This window comes from Canis aureus, chromosome 4 (assembly GCF_053574225.1).
Source record: "Canis aureus isolate CA01 chromosome 4, VMU_Caureus_v.1.0, whole genome shotgun sequence".
NCBI classification, from domain to species: Eukaryota; Metazoa; Chordata; class Mammalia; order Carnivora; family Canidae; genus Canis; species Canis aureus.
The window spans coordinates 33,068,001-33,088,192 of record NC_135614.1 but is presented as its reverse complement, the minus strand read 5'-3'; the positions used below and the strand labels follow the sequence as shown (position 1 = coordinate 33,088,192).

Sequence of the window (20,192 nt, the reverse complement as noted above, 5' to 3'; positions counted from 1 at the left end):
CTCTGAAGAGTCCAAAATTCTAAATATGAACCTAGACTTCCAGATTATTAACAAGGTAGGAGGATTAATATTTTACTTATTAGCTTTTATTTTTATTATTTTTATTATATTATTAATTATTATTATTATTTAATTTTTGAATAATAAGATTCAACTATTTTAATATATGTTTGGCTTCTATGGTTGCCCTGGGGTGGTCCCTAAACACACACACACACAAAAAAAAAGAAAAAAAAAACAGAAGTAAAACTAGAAACAGGCTCCATATAAATGGTGGTTTGGGTGCCAACTGGCAGCCAAATTAAGGAAAGGTGAGTTTCACAAGAAAGCTTGGGACCCCATCATGCAAATACCAAGGTAAGAAATGGTTCAACCTGGGATGGATCTCTTGGGTAGATTTTCTCAGTGGGTAGAGCTGCCTTTTCTTTTGTTCACCTTTCAAGTAGATTGTAGAGTTAAAGGTTATCTCCAAGTTGGCTATGTTCTACCCCTGGTGATAAATCAACAATATAGGCCCTCCTCAGCAGCACTGACTAATTCTATCTGAAAGCATAGTTAGGGAAGGTTTTAATTTGGGGAGAAAATACTTGTGGAGCCTATAGCTTGAAACAGGAGGGAATGGAAGTGTAGGCAAAGGGAGAGTAATAAATCAGTGGTACTAAATGCACCTGTTCATCTACTAACAGTGGGTCTCACATTTGAGCTTCTATCAGGTTCCCCTGGAGGACTTGCTAAAATAGGCTGCCAGGCACTCCAGAGAGCCTCAGATCAAGACTCTTACTATTCAAAGCAGGGCCCAAGAACCAGTTGTGTTAGCATTTTCTGGCATCAAATGCAGACTCCTGGCCACCACCGCAGCTCATCTAATCAGACTCTGCATTTGAACAAGTTCCTCAGGTGATTCAAATACATGCAAAGCTTCAGAAGCACTAGTGCAAAGGGCTTATCATGCATTTATTGATCATGAAATTCAAATACCACAGAACCTGCCTCCCCCTTTACTTTTCTGTCAGTAATGGTTTCCTCCATACCTGTTTTTCCAACAAACAAATTCAATATGCATTCAATTTTCAAAAGTTTCTATTCAAAAACTGACACCTCCAAAATTTATGATAGCACTATTATCAAGTTATTCTCATCATGTATTACTTCTACCATTCAGCGATTTGGGTGGGATGGCCACAAGACAGATGCATGTGCTCAACCTGCCTTCTTAATGTAATATTCTGAGCACCTTCCTTTATGAGGAAGATTTTAAGCAACTATATAGTTGAATTATGAGTTGAGTCAGGCCTCAAATACCAATACTTAAAAATATTTGGATGAATGATACTTGATGAATGAACCCATTGTAAATACCACTGAAAATAATTATGAAGTAACATTTGCAAAATCTTGGAAGATGACAGAGCTGCCAATAGACCGGAGGTGGTCACTTCAGAAAGATGAAAACAGACATGCATAAATAAAACTGGGAATGCCGTAATATTAAAACCTTAAAGATTTATGACAAGGTTCCCTCATGCATTGGAATAATAAGACAAGTCAATCTAATACAATTTTCTCCTTTGGTAGCATTAGTAGACTGGCAAACTAGAAGAATGACATAGATAGAGCGCTTCTTGATTTTTAGCAGAGCAAATGATGTCCTTGTGGGCAAGAGAGAGGGATATGATATAGTCTGGATTTATAGATTTATAGCTAGTATAACCATCAACTGTCCCTCTAAAGTGCTGACTAATATCAGGTTGGACAGAAGCCTGGAGCAGCCCGCTGTAGCCTGAGCCCTTGTGCTTGTCCTTCACAACAGTTATATTAGTGGTTGGGATAAAGACCTGAATGATGGGTGGGTTTGTGTGTGTGCACGTGTGCACGTGAGGGAGAGGGGAGGGATGACATGAAAGCAATCTGAGAATGAGCTAACACGATGGACAATACACCTCTAGAAGTTCAAACATATTCTCAGAAGCTCAGAATTTGAAAGGAAGGATCAAAAGATAGAAGTTGAAATTTCATAGGGATATTTTTTATACCACCACATGAAATGAGAAAAATTCAATTATGCAAAGGTTTTGTAGAGGATTCTTTTGGGGCAGAATTTTATAGGGAAAAAAAGGCATGGGGTTCATCTAAGGCATGATCTAGAAATCACATATGGTGGTGGTGGAGGGAGGGGTAGTGGTAACATTTACATGTCGTTCCAGGTAGAGCCTAACAACTTTATGCCACCGGGTAAAGAATGTGAAAGAAAGCAAGGGGTCATGGATGCTTCCAAAGCTCTTTGGCTGAGCAACTGAAAGGATGTTGAAGTCATTGATAACAGCCCCAGTTATGAGTATTTCTCTGGAATGAGGAATCTCATGCAAAGAAATCAAACTGTCCTCCCACTGCACTGGGTCTGAGGAGTGCTAAGGGCATCCAAAAACAATATGAATGCAGAGAATCTATCAAGTCCATACTAGAGACATGATGTTTTTTAGGAAGGGTTTTCAAGGATTAGGATATTGGAGTCCATACCTGTTAGGTATTCATGAACTTTTACCAGACGAAATACATTACAGCCTGGCAGTTGCAGTGCAGTCCTCTCCCACCCAGCACTGCCATCTGCCCTGTGGCTTGTTTTCTTCTCCTCTCCCTCCTCACTGCCAGGATCCACCTCACAGAGTAACTCAGGCTGTGAGCATGGCCAGCAGCCACACTTCCCAAAAGATCAGAACTCTGGGGTTCAAATCCTAGCTCTATCACCAATCTCCTTTTGAGGCAGGCCAAGTTCCTGAGCCTTCGCTATTTCTATAAGTGAGGACAATAATAACACATTCTTGGAAGTTGAAATATTACATGACAAAAGGAATGAGAAAGTTCTGCAGTTAGTAGACACTCAAAATGTGAAGGCATATGTGAATCTTGAGTTGTTTTCTGCCATAGTTTTCAACCTTACTATCTGCAAATTGGGATGAACTGGGTGGAACCAAGGCTTGCTGTGGCCCATATGTTTTAAGGCATTTAGAATAGTGTAAGATGCCGTGTAAATGTAAACAAATATCATCAACGCTGCTTCTATTACAGCCAAGAAATTCACAATCCCAAAAAGATTGCTCTGTTTTCCTTACCTGTTTAGCGTGCTTTTGAAAATTTTCCTTAACCAATACACTTTACTGAAATGCCTTGAGAACCTTCAATTGCTCATAACTGGTGCTCGCTGCTTGATCACAAGGCTCTATCCACACATTCCCGAACTGATTGAAGCTCTTGATCTTTTGATTACTTCTGACCTATTAATATGTAGCCAGACTCTTGGGATCTCAACAGGGCTCAAGCAGAGCCATGTAATTTTGATCAAGTTGGAGGCAGGAGTGTGACAGATTTGTGCTTTGCATTTTGGTTAAAAGTTTAAGATGAAGGAAAAAAAAACTGAATGGTTATTTCATAGTCATTAACTTCACTGGCTTGCAGAAGACTGACTATACTTACAGATTTGGAGAAAGAACTTACGAGGGTAGAGAAAATTAGTGAGCCACCAATAGTAGAAATCATTACTAAATGACTCATACTAACCTTCTTTCTAGTGGTCAATAACTGTTTGTCCCAATGATTGAAAGGTGTCCAACTGCTACAACTGTTATTTTTTTACTTAGCTTATAAAATACTTTCACTTTTAATGTGTCATTGATGACAACATATTGTTTCTCCTGTATTGTCCTTTAATATTGCATTTAGCTCCTTATAAAATCTCCCATTTTTATTACTCTTATTTTTAAATAGGAAAATTAAAGCTCAGAAGGCAACTTGATCCAAGGCTCATCATTTTGGAAATAGAACTGCTTTTTCAAGAGAAGGACTGAGGGACCCCTGGGTGGCTCAGTGGTCTAGTGCCTGCCTTCGGCCCAGGGCGTGATCCTGGAGACCTGGGATCAAGTCCCAAGTCAGGTTCCCTGCATGGAGCCTGCTTTTCCCTCTGCCTGTGTCTCTGCCTCTCTCTCTCTCTCTCTCTCTCTCTCTGTGTGGTGTCTCTCATGAATAAATAAATAAAATCTTAAAAAAAGAGAGAGAGAAGGACTGGAGATAATGTGCTCTTCAATGTCTGAGATCACTAATCCTACAATTGTGTCTGCAATCAAGTGATTTTTTTTTAATTTGCCAAACATTTCTTTGTTTATTCTGCTACACTCCCTACATCCTTCCCAGACAGGTGAAAACTACCTTTCAGGACACAGGATGTAGAAACAGAGAACAAAGAAATAATGTCAAAAAAAAAAAAAAAAAAGAACAAATGCTCTGCCTGCAAATGGCTTATAAAGAAACTTTTATGACAAAACAGATGGTTTATAAAAAAGAAATGGTTCTCAAGCCCAGCTGACATTATCCTAATTAGATGATCAGAAGGCACCTACCCAAAGTGATCTGATTGTAATACCAACATTTATAAAACATCATGCTTGCCTCTACTTCCCAACAGGCTCTGTCAAAACCTCACCGCGATTCTTTTCTTCAAGTTGAAATTCTTTATTCTTAAAATAAAAAGCTGTGCCCTCTCTCCACCTCAGACTATCTGAGACATCCTCCCCTATGGGGAAAATGGAAATTCTTGGCTCATCAAAGTGAAGTGTTAATAATCTTGGCAATAGTTCAGTTTAGTATAGGTACTTTCCAAACTTCCATATCAAACTCTTTTCATATATCTAAGTCTCCCGGAGTGACAAGCCTTATATGATTTTCAAGCTGGTTTTCTCGGGTAGAAAACTTCCAATATATTTCTCAGTCTAAGGTATAACCTAGATGAATCAATTTTCAGTGTATGATCTAACTTGGGACTTTGATCAAAATTATTTTCACCTGCAATGTCTGTCAAGTGCTAAAAGCAGATTCACATGGGCTGTAGCCAGCTGGGCATCCACAGGTGAAATACCATATCCCTAACTGTACCTACCTTGCTGAAATTTCATCTTGACCATGGACAAAGCATGATGGAGTCATCCTGCTTCACCATGCATACCCTTCGTCTCCTATACTGTTCTTTTGTATTTGAATTGATGTTTGGAGCAAGCTATGCATTCTTAATGGATTTATAGAAATGGATAGCACCACACACACATATACATATATATATATGCACCATAAAAGTATGTATGAATATTTAAAAAGTCAGCAAATATTCATTTGTAAACTACTGTGTGCTGAGGAAGACTAATACATGAATGGTGCCTTCTTATTGAGGGCATGAGGACTGGGGAAAGGGCACATATAAAGCATTAAATATGAAAGGATAAAATAAATGAACAGAGAAACATCCTTCACTTAAGGGAGTGGGGCATCTGCCCAGGAATATTGGGGATGGATGCAATATGCTAGGTTAAGTACTAGATGAAGGGCAAATTTCCAAAAATGGAATTGTGCAAGAGGTTAGGAAGGAAGGACAATATCCTAAATATGGCTTGACAATGAAGAAAGGATGTGGGTCTGATTTGGGGCAAAAGTGGAAGGATGGAGATGATTTTGGGCTGCGCCTAGATTGAGGAGAGCCTTGAAACAACTTGAGCAAAAAAAGTCCCCAATCTTTGTAATTAATTCTATCTTGCTTGATTGTACCTTCCTGTTTGTTTCCTTCTTCCTTTCCTTCCCTTTCCTTCCCTTCCCTTTCTTATCCCTTCCTTCTTTCCTTTCTTCCTTCCTTCCTTCCCTCTTGCCTTCCCTCCCAAAAGTATTGATTGAACACATAATAGGGACTTGCTTGGGCTAGATACTCAATCATTTCAAGTTCAGTACAAGTTTATCCTAATGACATTTCAGGGTCTTCCTATAAAGCTTTCTCTATTGCCTTTGTGTTCAGGTGCCCATAAAACAGTAATATTTCAGAAAATTTGATTTGCCTTGGTAAACCCACATACTCTTAGTAAGACAAGCTGTTACAAGGATTTACCCCAAAGATACAGATGCAATGAAACGCCGGGACACCTGCACCCCGGCGTTTTTTGTTTATAGCAGCAATGTCCACAATAGCCAAACTGTGGAAGGAGCCTCGGTGTCCATCGAAAGATAATGGATAGAGAAGCTGTGGTCTATGTATACAATTGAATATTCCTCACCATTAGAAATGACAAATACCCACCATTTGCTTCGACGTGGATGGAACTGGAGGGTATTATGCTGAGTGAAGTAAGTCAATCAATCGGAGAAGGAGAAACATTATAGGGTCTCATTCATTTGGGAATGAGAAAAAATGAGTGGGAAATATGAGAAAGGGAGACTGAACATGAAAGACTCCTAACTCTGGGAAACGAACTAAGGGTGGTAGAAGGGGAGGTGGGTGGAGGATGGGGGTGACTGGGTGATGATGGGCACTGAGGTGTGCACTTGACGGGATGAGCACTGGGTGTTATTCTATATGTTGGCAAATTGAACACCAATAAAAAATAAATTCATAAAAAAAGGGTTGTATGATCCAAAGTTCACGTGAGTCATCCATAGATGGAAATGTTTATGAAACCAACATCTATTATTTTTCAGATTTCAATATTACACAGTGCAATTGTATAATGAAAAGAGTATAGGTCTTCACGTTAAATGGGTTTGAGGAATATTGTGGAATTTGGAGCTATTTATTGAGTACTATTATAAATAGTATTTATAGCTAACATACTTACTGTGAACGAGGTACTTTATGTGCATTGTCATTTGTTCCTCACAACGATCCTAGGAGTTAGATATTTATATGATACTTTATGTATGTACGTATTTACTTATTCATTCATTCATTCATTCATTCATTTATATGACCTCCCATTTTACACATGAGAACACTGAGACTCTGAGAGATTTTGGCTTGCTAATGAAACAGAACAAGAATGAGGCGGAACTAGGACTTGAATCTGACTTTGTCTGATGCCCAAACCCATTTTCTTTATAAATTCTTATTTATTATTTATTTATTTTTATAATTTTTTAAAAGTAAACTCTATACCCAATGTGGGGCTTCCACTCATGACCTTGAGATCAAGAGTTGCATGCCCTGCCAATGAGGCAGTGAGGCACCCTAAACCCATTTTCTTAATCACCATACTGTGTCTCCAAAAAATAATGTAGATAGATGAAAATGTTATTTTCTTCTAAATATAAAAAATCATTGAAGTATAATTGACATCCAATGTTATATTTATTTCAGGCGTACAACATACTGATTCAACAACACATACATTACTCACTGCTTATGATGGTAAGTGTAGTCACCATACACTGTCATTACAATATTATTGACTATATTCCCTATGCTGTATTTTTATCTCTGTAACTTACTTATATTATAACTGAAAGTCTGTACTCTTTAATCCTCTTTATCTATTTTGCCTATCCCCTTACTCCTTCCCCTCTAGCAACCACCACTTTGTTCTCTGTACTTAAGAATCTATTTGTTTTGTTTTTTGGAGTCCACATATAAGTGAAGTCATATGGTGTTTGTCTTTATCTTATTTCAGTTAGCATAATACTCTCTAGGTCTATCCATATTGTTGCAAATGACAAATCTAAAATTTCTGGATTTTTATTTTTTTAAAGGATTGCTTATTTATTTATTCGAGAGCAAGAGGGAGAGAACAACTGTACATGTGTGAGCCAGAGGAGGGAGAGGGAGAAGGAGAGAGAATCTTGAGCCTACTCCAAGCTGAGCAGGGAATCTCACAGGGCTCTCTCTCATGACCCTGAAATCATGACCTGAGCCGAAATCAAGAGGTGATGCTTAATCAACTGAGGCACCCAGGCATCCCATAAACTTTCTGGATTTTTAAAGCATATATTATTGAGTAAACTTTTCCCTATTAGATTCCCAGATGTGATATCATATCATCCTGTGTAACCTTGCTCCTTGTTTAAGCACCACTTCTCACACTAACCAGGACTTCAATAGCGTCGTTACCTTTTTTTCATGATCAAACCAACAAATCACATATGTGCAGCTGACTTTATCCTGTTATTGTGCAAATGGTATATAAGGTGATGTTTAAAAAAAAAAAGTTCATCTGTGGTATAAATCTAAATACTTTTGGGTTCTCCTTATATACATGCTATATTACAATTAGGAATTGGGGAAATTACAGGTTACTTGAAGTTATTAAAATATAACCATGGAAATATAGCTCTGTAGAGCTGAAAAATTGGTTGTTCTTGATTAATTTGGCTGCTTACAATGTCAGATGGATTCTCCTTGCTGGTCCTCTGCCTTTCTAAGATAGGGCAGGCGTACTTCACCTACAGCCCACTCAGCACTAAGCTGTCTCAGCTCACAGAACTGCACATTGATCCTAAAAGGCAGATACTGATGGTTCCCTGGAACTCAGGCCAATTACAGAATGACACATTATTGATAGCTGCCTGAAATCAGGTCTGAAGGTCCCTTTCCCTCCCTGTCCCATCCCCTATAGCCCTCAAGGATCTTTTTTCCTCCACTCCCTACCTCTTCCCACATATTGATGATGCTAACCCAATTTAAGACTCATTAAAGTCATTTTGAAAATGACAATATTCCACTTGCAAAGGAGTGCCCATGAATTCTGTAGGTTGCTGATAATATGGTGTTTCAATTTTTATTTTTTGAATATTTTAGACAATGTTAACATAAAATCAGGTGTGGCATTTGTATATAGCTCTCAGCTCCAGTGGTAGAAAATGAATAGGCATGATCCTCTCTTCTCTGCAGAGGGAAAGCTCATGAATGAACTTTCTGGGGCGGGTGGGAGGGTCGCAACAACAAGATGGCTAGCTGCCTGGGTTTTCTGGAGGAGAACCAGATTACCTCAGGAGCACAGACTCCTCCATCATTTTTTATATGACCTTTCTTCAATTTGACAGCCTCTCCCAGTCTGCTTCTCTTAAGTAGGCTTTGGCTTAATTTTCTGGACTTTTTCCTACTTTGTCATCCAACAACTGTAATCATATTGAAGTTGTGTTAGAGTTGTCATTTATGTTGGTTGATTGGATTCAACAGAAAATAAAGTTGGTCATTATAAGCATCTATTTCACTGGATGCCCCTTAAAAATAGAATTAATTCATATAAGACTCAAAAGATAGAATTGTTTTTGTTTCTCATTTAATCCACATTTAGTGAGTATTTACTATGTAACAGCACCTGATAGTTGGACCATGACCACTGAAGGCGGCAGCCTAGAAGAGGCAGTCACACAGGTAAACAAACAAGCAGAACAGGATCAGGTGATGGAAGAACCTAAGGTACGTAAAGATAACATGGAGGGAATTCATCACAATTAAATCATAGGTAATGATTTTTAAGTAACTAGTTTACAATGTATCAGCAGTCAGACTGGACAAAAAGTATGTGTTATCAATTTTAATTGAAAATGGTAAAATTCACTAAGAAAAAGCCAAGGCTCTCAGCTTGCTAGTTTTCTCCTGCCCAGGCAAAGTTGGATACACTTCTCTCAAAGCTCCAGGTCTTTTGCTTATTTCTTGGCATTGTGTTCCCCACTTGGCTGAAAGTTCCCATGAGGTGGCATATGTCTGGCTCTGTCCTCACTGCTAGCATTCCACATCATGCCTGTTGCTAGGATGGCCCCAGAAAATGCTGGTCGTATATTAGCAACAGATATTTTTTGAGCCCATCCATGGCTAGCTCCAGGAAATATGGGAATCAGTAAAAAAGGTTTTTTTTTTTTTTTTTTTTTTTTTTTTTACTTTTCCAAATGACTTTTCCCTATAGGCATCATCCTCTGGATATGTTCCCCACTGTTATCCTGTTCCTAATTCACCTGAAGTAATTTCCTTTCAAGCCAATTCATTCTAAGTGATCACAAATTACAAGGTCAGATGATATAACCATCTTAGATATATATTTTAAGTATATATATATATATATATTCTTATCATAAATTTGTCAATGATTCCTCTGCCTAAAGGAGAAATTTTTGACACTGCGATGGTCTCCCGAGGAAAATAGCTTTGAGTCAAGCAGTAAAATTACATAAAGGATGGCATGGCCTGGTCTAACCTCTTAGGAACCCTATCCTTGATTTAAAGTTAATAATAACTTTGTGCGGAAATTCTGGGAAGATAGCTCTAACATCCGTGTGTCTTTTAAGCAAAGCAATGATTCTCTGTTCTGTCTGAGAATGCCTGCACCTGAGAGAGCCAAATAAGAGATGTGAGGAGTGTGGTGTCAGCACATGAGGTAGGAGCTGATGATATAATGCAAACAGACAACTGTCAAGGTGATTTAGTACATCGTTTCTCATCTTGGGCTACAGATGGAGGTGCAGACTCAAAAAAAGGAGAAAGCTTGCAGGTAAAGGCTTCAAGGGAGAGCCTCTCCCCACCCTCTAGATTATTGCATAATGCGGCACTTCAAAATGACAGAAGAGGAGTTGTCATTTCTTGTGTAAAACAAAATGGCAGCCATACCATCCAGGAAAGGTCAGGAAATATCTCCTTTGGAGAATGTACAAAAATAGTTATTAAAAATTCTATCCATTTAATGAAGTGTCTTTATTTTCCTTAGTATAGAGATAAGCAACTAATTGCAGTAGAAAATTTGGAAAATGAAGAATAGAAAGAGAAACAGGAAAACCTATTCTCCAGGAGTAACTACTATTAAAACTGCAGAGAAATTTTCTTCTGGCTCTTTATCTAGTCACAGGTTTTTAAAACTATATTTTAGAAAATATACATGTGTGTATACACACACACACACACACACACACACACACACATAGTTTATCCAGCTTTTTCCTGATAATAACGTAATGGAGTTTCCATACTACTACACTGAATCACTGTTGTATTATACATGACTTTCTACAAATATTGTTCCTCTTTGTTTTGTCAATCTTTTTGTCTTACATATCATGCTGACATTTATACTTTAGAGCATATTTTTCTGTTTCTTAAAATAGCAGAAATAAAATTACTTAACAGTAAAGAATTGGATGGTGTACCAAAAAATTATGAATTACTAGGTCAGATGATAGACCCATCTTAAATATATAGGAACATGATGATGAGGGAACTCTCTCTCTGACTCAGAGTCTGAGTACTACATATTTTTTCCTCTCAATTCCATATATTGTGGTATAATTTTAAAAATGCATAACTACAAGTCTGCAAGCCCAAGTTTGTAGACCTAGGTATTTTTTTTTTACCAAGAGATGGTAGTAAAGTCACACACATTCCTGATGATCTAATTTTTTTATAAAATATAAAAATGAAAAGAATCGTTGCCCTAATAATCATTAGTAGAAGTGTATGTAAACTAAGTGTCTGTGCTATTTTTCTAAAGTTGATCATGATTCTTGGTCTCAGGAATTCTGATTCAGGTATAAGCCAAGGAATGTAAAGTTCTAGATAAGTGCCCCAGACTGGAATCCCTACTCTGTCACATGGCTGTGTGCCTTTCCAAAGGACTTGAGACTCTGGACTTCAGCTCTTCATCCTAGTAAAGGACCATACTATTTACTTGAGTTTTGTGTGAGAGTTGAATAGGACAGTGCATGTATTGCACTTGGAACAGTTCTTGACCCTTTTTCTTTATGAAAACACTGTCCATTTCATCTTTTTTTTCTTAAGATGATTCATCTTTTGAAATAGGTACTGGAGAGAGAAGAAGAAAATGGAGAGATCATTTTCAAAACCCAAAGAGATTTACTGAGATCCTGTTGTGTGTCCACTTACATCTCTGGCCTGATATTAATATCCCAAAATATGAGTCTTGGCCTCATAACTCTACATTTGCAGTAAGACACAGCAGTTTGTCAGCAGCTAGGATTTGGATCTGGAACTCCCAAGTGAGTATGTAGGAGGAAGGGGCTGCTAGCTAGAGAAAACCAAATAAAGGTAATATCTAACTTCAGAACAAGAAGACCGTATTTCAATGTAAATAAGGTCATAAGGCAATGGTTAGGATCAGAGCCCAAGAGCCCATCGCTAGCCCATCACTAACCCTTCACATAGGACTTGGCATTATCATGCTATTTTCCTAGGTTGGGTGGAGTAGGAAACCTAGAGACATTTGTATATCTTCAAAATCTTGTACTTTCATTGAGGGCTATCTAAAAACAAGCCATTTTTTTTTCTTTCTCTTTTCTTTTAAGCGGATCATGTTTCCTATTCCCAGGAATTTCAATTCAGGTGAATAATAAGCCAGTTCTAGATAAGAGGAAGGAGAAAAAGAAGAGGAAGGGAGATGGGGATTAGGAGAGGGAGAAGAGTAAAACAAAGAGACACATCAAAAAGAAAGAGAATAAAAAAAAAGAAAGAAAGAGAAAGAGTCTCAGGGAGAGACTGGCACTGGAGGGCTGCAACGGGGATTTAAGAGATGAGCTCTATTTGGACACCATTTTTTCAGATACCTAAATAAATAGAGGAAATATAATAAAATGTGCAGATAACAAAATACCGAAGGAAAGGTGAGAAATTTGTGTTTCAGATGATGGAAACTTTTCAGGCAATACAGTGAGACAGAGAGCAGATTAGCCACATGAAGGTAGTGGGATGGGATGCTGTCTGTTTCCCAATAGCACAGATTCTAAAAGTTTTCTGTTTCTATAGATCAGTGAAAGTTTGTTCAGTTTATATATGACAGAATGAATAGAACTGTGACTTCTGCTTTATAATATATAATTGATGCTTTCCCTGATGTTTCTGGTAGCCACATTTTTGTTAGAGGAGGACATGCCAACTAGTACCACTCCCTTCTCCATCTACATGCTGTTGATTTATGTTGATTTATGAAGCTCATGGAGGGCGGGAGTGGATGGGGAGGGAATCCTCACCTATCCAAGAGAGAGATTGGACACCAACTGATTATGGAGTTGAGATTCCCTAATGTTCCTGCAAAATGAAAAAAAATGTGACCAACATTAAGTCAAATAAAACAGTATTGAACCTAAATTTTCTCTAAATATAAGAAACTCTATTCTCGTGTACATGCCTTCTTCTGGGCGGTTCTACTGTATACAGCTGACACTTCCTGTCTGATATGGTAAACCATGTTGCTTACATATACAGAATTGTTCTATGAAAATGAACAAAATTCTGTGATGTAGACTAATGCTTCACGTGGAAAGAGGAACACAAAAGCAGTTGGTCATTATTAAACAGTTTTAGTAGAAGACAACCTCTTGGGATGCAGGCTTTCATCTTCATTTGTCCCCGTTTGCAAGGTACCATGGAAAAGTATAAAGAAGTGTTAAATGAACTACACAATCCACCACAGTCTTAAAATCTTTGGTAGAGATGTCTAATGATTACCCATATCTGGTTTTGCTCCCCCTTTTTTTCACTCACTGTCCATTTTCCCTTCCAATTAAATCAGACTGTAGTTCCAGCCAATGAAATGTAATGTGAGTGACATGTTACTTCAGCTCAACACAGTGAAAACCTTCAGATACCCTCCAATATTCTCTTCCACTATCTGTCCTGAAGTAGCTATCACTCAATCCACATGAAAATTATAAGCATAGCTTAAATGTTACTTGTGTTTGGCTGCTCTGATTGGTGGGGAGCTGCTTTGTTACTGAGGCATAACCTATCATGACTACTACAGGTGCTCAGCTAAGGCTTTGCTTGTAGTACCTGAGCATCTCGTGCACTGTCACACTCATCACTAATGGTAGTTCAAATGGTAGTTGAGTGTCTTAAGCATTCCAAATGGGATCGGATTTATGTGCATTAAGTGATTAATGAAAACCAGTCTCGGTTTATTCGGCCACAGGATACATAGTGCAGAACAACTCCTTGCTCTACCAGGTTACAATTGTTTTTAGGAACATGCATTCCATACCTACATACACAGCAGCATTCCCATGATAGTTTTCTCAGGTATCACTTCAAATTACTTGGAGATTTTATTTTTACTTCCTTGGTTTTCCTCCCAAAGAATCAAGCTCTAGGTATGATGGTGAATCATATGAAATCGTCAACATTTGACCAGTTTTTTTTTTTTTAATTTTTATTTATTTATGATAGTCACAGAGAGAGAGAGAGAGAGGCAGAGCCACAGGCTGAGGGAGAAGCAGGCTCCATGCACCGGGAGCCCAACGTGGGATTCGATCCTGGGTCTCCAGGATCACGCCCTGGGCCAAAGGCAGGCGCCAAACCGCTGCGCCACCCAGGGATCCTCATTTGACCAGTTTTGATTAAGAATTTTATACGGTGCCACCTAATGTTTGTTTTAGTTTTCAAATATGAAGCATTTTAGTATACCAAAGCCGGCTGGATTCCTTCTTAAAAATTATAAACATTCTCTCTGCTAAACGGTGAACTGTTTTAAAAGATCAGGGATTCAGACATATAAAATATTGTATTTGGGGGCCCCTTCTCTCTATTTATCTGTGGAAAATTGCACTGGGACTTTTATGTGCTTAAACAATTTCAAAGTCTATCAGAAGCAGAAATCAATCTATAATATCCAATAACAAAAAGTGTATGAAAATTACATCTAAAATTATTGAGGCTATGTTTTCATTTCTCACTAAAAAAAGACTTATGGATTAGTTCTAAATGAATGCCATTCTAAATCACTTGATTTATAAACCTGCTACTTAATAAAATTCTAATTTATATGCTGAAATTTATTTATTTCTTGGGAAATAAATATTAGTGTGATTTAAGAAACTGAAATTAGCTCATTAATTGAAAGGTGCAGTGAATCCTTTCTAAGTGAATGGCCAACGACCACAGAAGTGATTTCCTATAAATAATTTTGACCCTAAGGATCTTCAAAAAATATTTGTTAACCAAAAAAGTTTTGAAGACTGATTAAAGAGAAATCTCCAGTAGAAAACATTTAATTAAACAATAACTAGTCTGATTATACCATCAACTCTCAGGATTTCCCAAATAGAGAACTACAGTGATTCTCCATTCAAAGCACTTTGGCAGATAGTGACTGAGCACCTGCTACCTACCAAACACCATGAGAAACTTTTTAAGAGGACCATGGGTGAACACTACTTCACTGAGCTCAAGTCTAGGTGACAAGTTAGACATATATGCATATAATTATGAGATGCTGCAATAAGCGCTAAAATACAAATATGTTCAAGGACACTGGATGCACATGTGGGGGAGTGAGTAATTATGCCTGGGGAAATATACGGACAACGAATTATCTTATCCATATCTTTAATGTAGGATCATAAGTGCACTCAAGACATAGGAAATCAGAGGGGGAACATATATGAGTGGTGATCTGAGAGATGAATATGCATGGAGAGAGTTCAATGATTTCACATTGTTGTTGGGTGTAGCTGAAATGTAAGATGCATGGTAGGAAAAGATGACTGAAGATTAGCTTTTTATAAAGTCACTTGTGCTGGGCTCTACAGAGTTTAAAATGGCCAGAGAAATCATTTGAAATCTAGATGAAGGCACTGTTGACTCTGAAAAATCCAGAGTAGGGGCATAAAAAAGATGAGATTTGGGGAGGTAACATTTTTTGCTAAATGGTTAGTGAGATGAGTCAAAGCTGTGGAGATTTGCTCCCTAGACACTCTTATTCTAATGTATATCTCATTCCCCCTCCTTACCCAGATATTACTCCTTTAACCCATCAGTGCACCCTCCACTCCACACGCATCCACAAACACATACCAACACCCAACTGCATTCTTATCTTTGCTTTCAAAACTCCCCTGCCTGCAGCATCCCTTTTCTGTCTTTCCAAACTATGACCACCCTTCAGGATTTAGTTCAATTTCTACTTCTGACAGAAACAACAACAACAAAACAATGGCGATGAAACCAGAATCACAGGAATCTACTGAAAGAACAGATTTCTATTATGAATAATTTAAATCTGATAAACTCGAAACATAGAGAAGAGCTAAGTCAGAATACTAAAATGATTCGATCTATTCCCGGTGATCAAGGAAACAAAGATGGCATAAAGAATAATGACAAAGAGGAGTAAAGTGACATGGAAATGTTAATTGGGCATCCAGAAGCAGCTGCAAGGCTCTCCTTGCCTCGTAGAGAAAAATATAAAAGCTGACAGCCTGCTGAGTAAAAGCACAGAGTTTGGTAAGACTCAATGTGAACCAGGGCAAAGTACATTTTGAAGCCCATTAAGCCTTAGGAAGACTAAAAATAAGAAAGTCTTAAGATGAATCCAAAGTGGTTAATGAGGCCAAATGTCTCAATTGACCTAAGATGGCTGCTCCAGAGGGCATGATGGCTTACTTACTGAGATGGAAGCTTGTCAGCAGGAATGCTAAATTGATTCTACCTGTGTTTCTTTAACATGAAGTCACAGGGCCCCAAGTGTTTGGTTCTCTGGGAAATCCAAGAATAAGTCTCATGCCCATCACCCATTATTCTCTGAGCCAGGTGCACTTATTGTTCCCTTTGGGGCCAAAATATTTACTTCTTTTAAAAACCAAGGGCAAAATATACATTGATCAGATTTTAGGGGTTTTACCGAGCCAGTTGAAAGGGCATCTTATTATGAGGAAAATCAATAAAAAGAAGATACATCAAAATAAAGGCTTGCTAGGATTCAAACACAGACACACTGAATCCTGAGTGACTGCAGTGAGTCACATATGTATAGTACTAACATCCCTTAAGTGATTAATGCTATTTAATATTTTTGGAAACTCCTCATGTGCTAAATATTTTACAATATTTTACAATATTTTTTAATACTATATTATCTAATTTTCACGTGACCCTATGTGGTGGTTACTAGCATTACCCCATGTTACTTGTAGTTGGAGATAATAGTATTACCTGTCTCAGAAGGTTGTTATAAAATTTCAATGAAACAGAAGTCCAATAGGACCATGCCTAAAACAAAGTCAGTAGTATTCATAAATATAATTTGTTATTATAGTTGTGATCATTTCTATTTCCAGACACAGCATCTGAGATGCCTGCCTTTAGGACGCTCATGATTCAGAAGAGTGCACAGACCTGCGCAGGCACTCATAGAGGCACATTTGGACAGTGATAGAGACACATTCGGTGCAAGGTAGCAACATGCAGGAGGACTGGTCAGCAAAGCAAGTATCTGTTAAATATTTTGAATAGTATCTACTCGACAGCAATAGCACCATAAATATGAGCTAGGGTGGTATAACTGCATAGAGAAGAGAGATCAAAGAAGGCATAATGGGAAGATGCTTGAGCTAGTACCGGGTCAAGGGGGACCAGCTGATGAGAAGAGGAAGGGCAACAAACAGAAGAAGCTATGTGTGCATGGTGCTTTGGGAAGTAGCGAGTCTCTCAGCCAGGTGAGACTCGGCCACAGGGCTGGAGAGGTCTGCAGGTGGCACAGAGTCCTAAATGCCAATGAAAAGGAGATAATTCAACTATAGGAGGTGGAGGAGGGTTCTCAAAGGTTTTTAAGCAGAAGGAGGACAGAAACTTTCTTGCGAATGGGGTGCTACTGGGAGAGAGAATATTCAGAGGCAAGTAGAGAGCCTGAACCACACAGGCATGGAGACAAGCCACTTCTCCCCCTGTCCCCTCTGACACCTTTGTACCACAGGTTCCCAAGGCCTGTTCAGGCCTCCAGACCAAGAGTACCTACTTCCTTTGTACTGAGAAGGGCTGAATTTGAACTCAATGAGAAAATCACAGGCCCATTTTCTTTCAATAATTCCTTTCCTTCATTCCCACTGCAGGGCACTTTCTATAATTTATTCATCCCAAGGTGCACTTACAGAGTGCATCTGCTTCATCATTATTTTATTATTTCTTCTTGCTTTAAAATTGCATGAGCCACTGAGAAGCAGAGATGATGAACAGGGAAAACAGCTGGGCTCTTGCTAGATGAGGATTGTGGTTAAGTTTGGGGGGGGCCTCTATATCCTTAGTCATCTATATAGTCTTGCCCATCTACATTTTATATTCTTTTGCTCATTGATCTTTCAATATTCAAAATTCAGGCCCTCTAATTACTTAGATGCCCTCCCTTCCCCTGCCAAATGTTCATTTCCCCAAACCCATTGCCATCAAGTCACATGTCTACTGAAAAATCCTTCAATGTTGTAAAGTCTAATTCCTCATCACAGCAACCAAAGCCCTTTAGAATCTGCCTCAATTCAATTTCCTTGATACTTTCTACAATTCAAATTTAGTCAAATTGTTTCTGGAATGCTTTGCTGTCCCTTCACTACCTGCTTTTTCCCATGCCCCACCCCCACCCCACCTTCCTCTCTAGCACAAGACACAGATTTGATCCCACCTCTTCTATGAAATGTTTCCTGCCCTCTCAAGTTCTCAAACTTTTATCAAGACCACGGTGTCCTGCTCCATTAGTTACTTAGAAGATGTTCTTGGAATATATTCAAGACTTTCACTAATCTTTTCTTTGTCTTAGAGAATGCCACATGTAATGGTAATTATCAAAGACAGAAAAGACAGAAACAGTAATATTGATCAAAATTTATTGTTTCCTCTGCTCCATCAACAGGAATTGATTATTCACTTACTTCTAGAGGTCAATCCTAAAATTTGGTTTTTAATGGCCGTGGAAGAGAAGGTTTCTATTTAAAGATATATCTTCCTAAAGCATCTACTAACATTATATATACTTGCCTCTTGGCTCAGTTTTAAATACTTTTCAAAAATAGGAAATGATGTAAAAAGACATGTTACATTGACTTGGTTTGGAATCAGGCAGCCAACACTTTTGGGAGAAATAAAAATGTGAATTCTGTCCACTGTGATGCAATGAAGATTTCTAATTTATTTGCTTGGTGCAAAAGAATGATTATAGTGACCATTATCCCTGAGGGAACCAACTGCTTCCTCAATTCTTCTGCTTTAACCTCTATCTGTACTTATTAAAATGTATCCTTGTATGTATAATAGGATTGCCATCTATGGAGAGCTAATGCTACTTTAGTGCTTAGTGAGATCTCTAACCCAATACTTTAAACCACAAACACAAGAGCATTCTGAATGTACACACAAGCAATTTTGCAAGAAGCATCCTGTTTGCAAAGATGTAAACTCAACACAGCAGCATGCAAATTGAACCTCAGAGCTCTTGCTTGCCCATAAAATATGACCTTCTTCAAAATCTATTTGCCTGTGTATACTTCAAGAAAAAGTAAAGAAAATTAAAGTAAGAAAGTTGGAGTTATAGCTCTATCCCTTAACAACTTTGGACTGTAATAACTGAACTTCACTCTTTTCTAAAAGCATAACAATTTCACCACAAAAATACAACTATTACTTAAGAAGACTACAAATGGAACACATACTTCAATAGAATGGGCTGGAAAACTTCAACTTGTACAACTGTCAGGGTAGGTAGGATGCTTAGTTGCATCAACTAGCTTTTTTTTTTTTTTTTTTTTTTGGTTCATGGATCTTTGTTAAAAACTCCTCATCCAAGCCTCCCCAATTGCTTTAATATTAGCTTAGTGACACCAATTTACCTTGCACCTATAAAATATGATAATAAAAATAAATATAATGGCAATGATAATGATACCCCTTTTATTGAATGTTATGTGTATATTAAGTGTTATAGTAGGCAATTTTTAATTCATTTTAAACGATTCCTCTAGTCCATGAAGCTACTATATACAAAGTTATATGGTTGGCGTTGTGGTGAAAAAAAGAAGATGGAGGGAAGGAAAATATGGAGGAAAGGAGGCAGAGAGGGAAGTAAAAAACTAAAATTAAAACATCATCTGTACCTTTACAGAGCTAATGGTTTGGGAAAGGGAATGTGGGGAACGTCTATCAATTCTGCTCATAGCATGTGTTACAGAGACTTTTAGTTCTTGTCCTATTTAAGGAAACTGAAACTGGAAATTATAGTTTATATGTATAAAATGTATACAAGAGTGATTTCTGGAAGAAATTCAATCAGCAGACCAATATTCAAGAAAAGCCTTAGGTCTACACCAAAAGTTTGACAAATATATTTATATGTTTGAGACCATCAGAACATATTTAAGAGAGGTATGAATTTTTAGGATTTTTTTCTGTTTAATATATCTTAAAAAACAATCAACTGATCTGTAGTCCTCATCCATAAAGGGGGTGTCTCTGCTACACTGAACTAGGTCACCTAACCAGTATGTGCCAGCCATATAATTTACCCTAAATTGATCTAACTCCAAACTTCAAGATTTCCCATCATTAGATAAACATATGAACATTCTATGATCTATCTATGATCTATCTATCTATCTATCTATCTATCTATCTATCTATCATCTATCTCTACAGCTAA

General features: G+C 37.8%; 1 protein-coding gene and 1 long non-coding RNA gene across 11 annotated transcripts in view; one reads left to right on the top strand and one right to left on the bottom strand.

Annotated features, from left to right (window-relative positions):
• NRG3 (neuregulin 3) overlaps window positions 1-20,192 on the bottom strand; it is a 1,055,421-nt gene that overhangs the window by 281,923 nt on the left and 753,306 nt on the right. The gene's annotated exons all lie outside the window — the stretch shown is intronic.
• On the top strand, window positions 14-19,128 carry LOC144312469 (uncharacterized). Of its 3 annotated transcripts, none has more exons than XR_013377952.1 (4): window positions 14-55; window positions 7,160-7,210; window positions 9,093-9,217; window positions 16,852-19,128. It is a non-coding gene; the product is annotated as an uncharacterized LOC144312469 (long non-coding RNA). The 3 variants fall into 3 exon arrangements; XR_013377951.1 differs by lacking the exon at window positions 16,852-19,128 and adding an exon at window positions 10,249-10,801; XR_013377954.1 differs by lacking the exon at window positions 16,852-19,128 and adding an exon at window positions 9,705-10,206.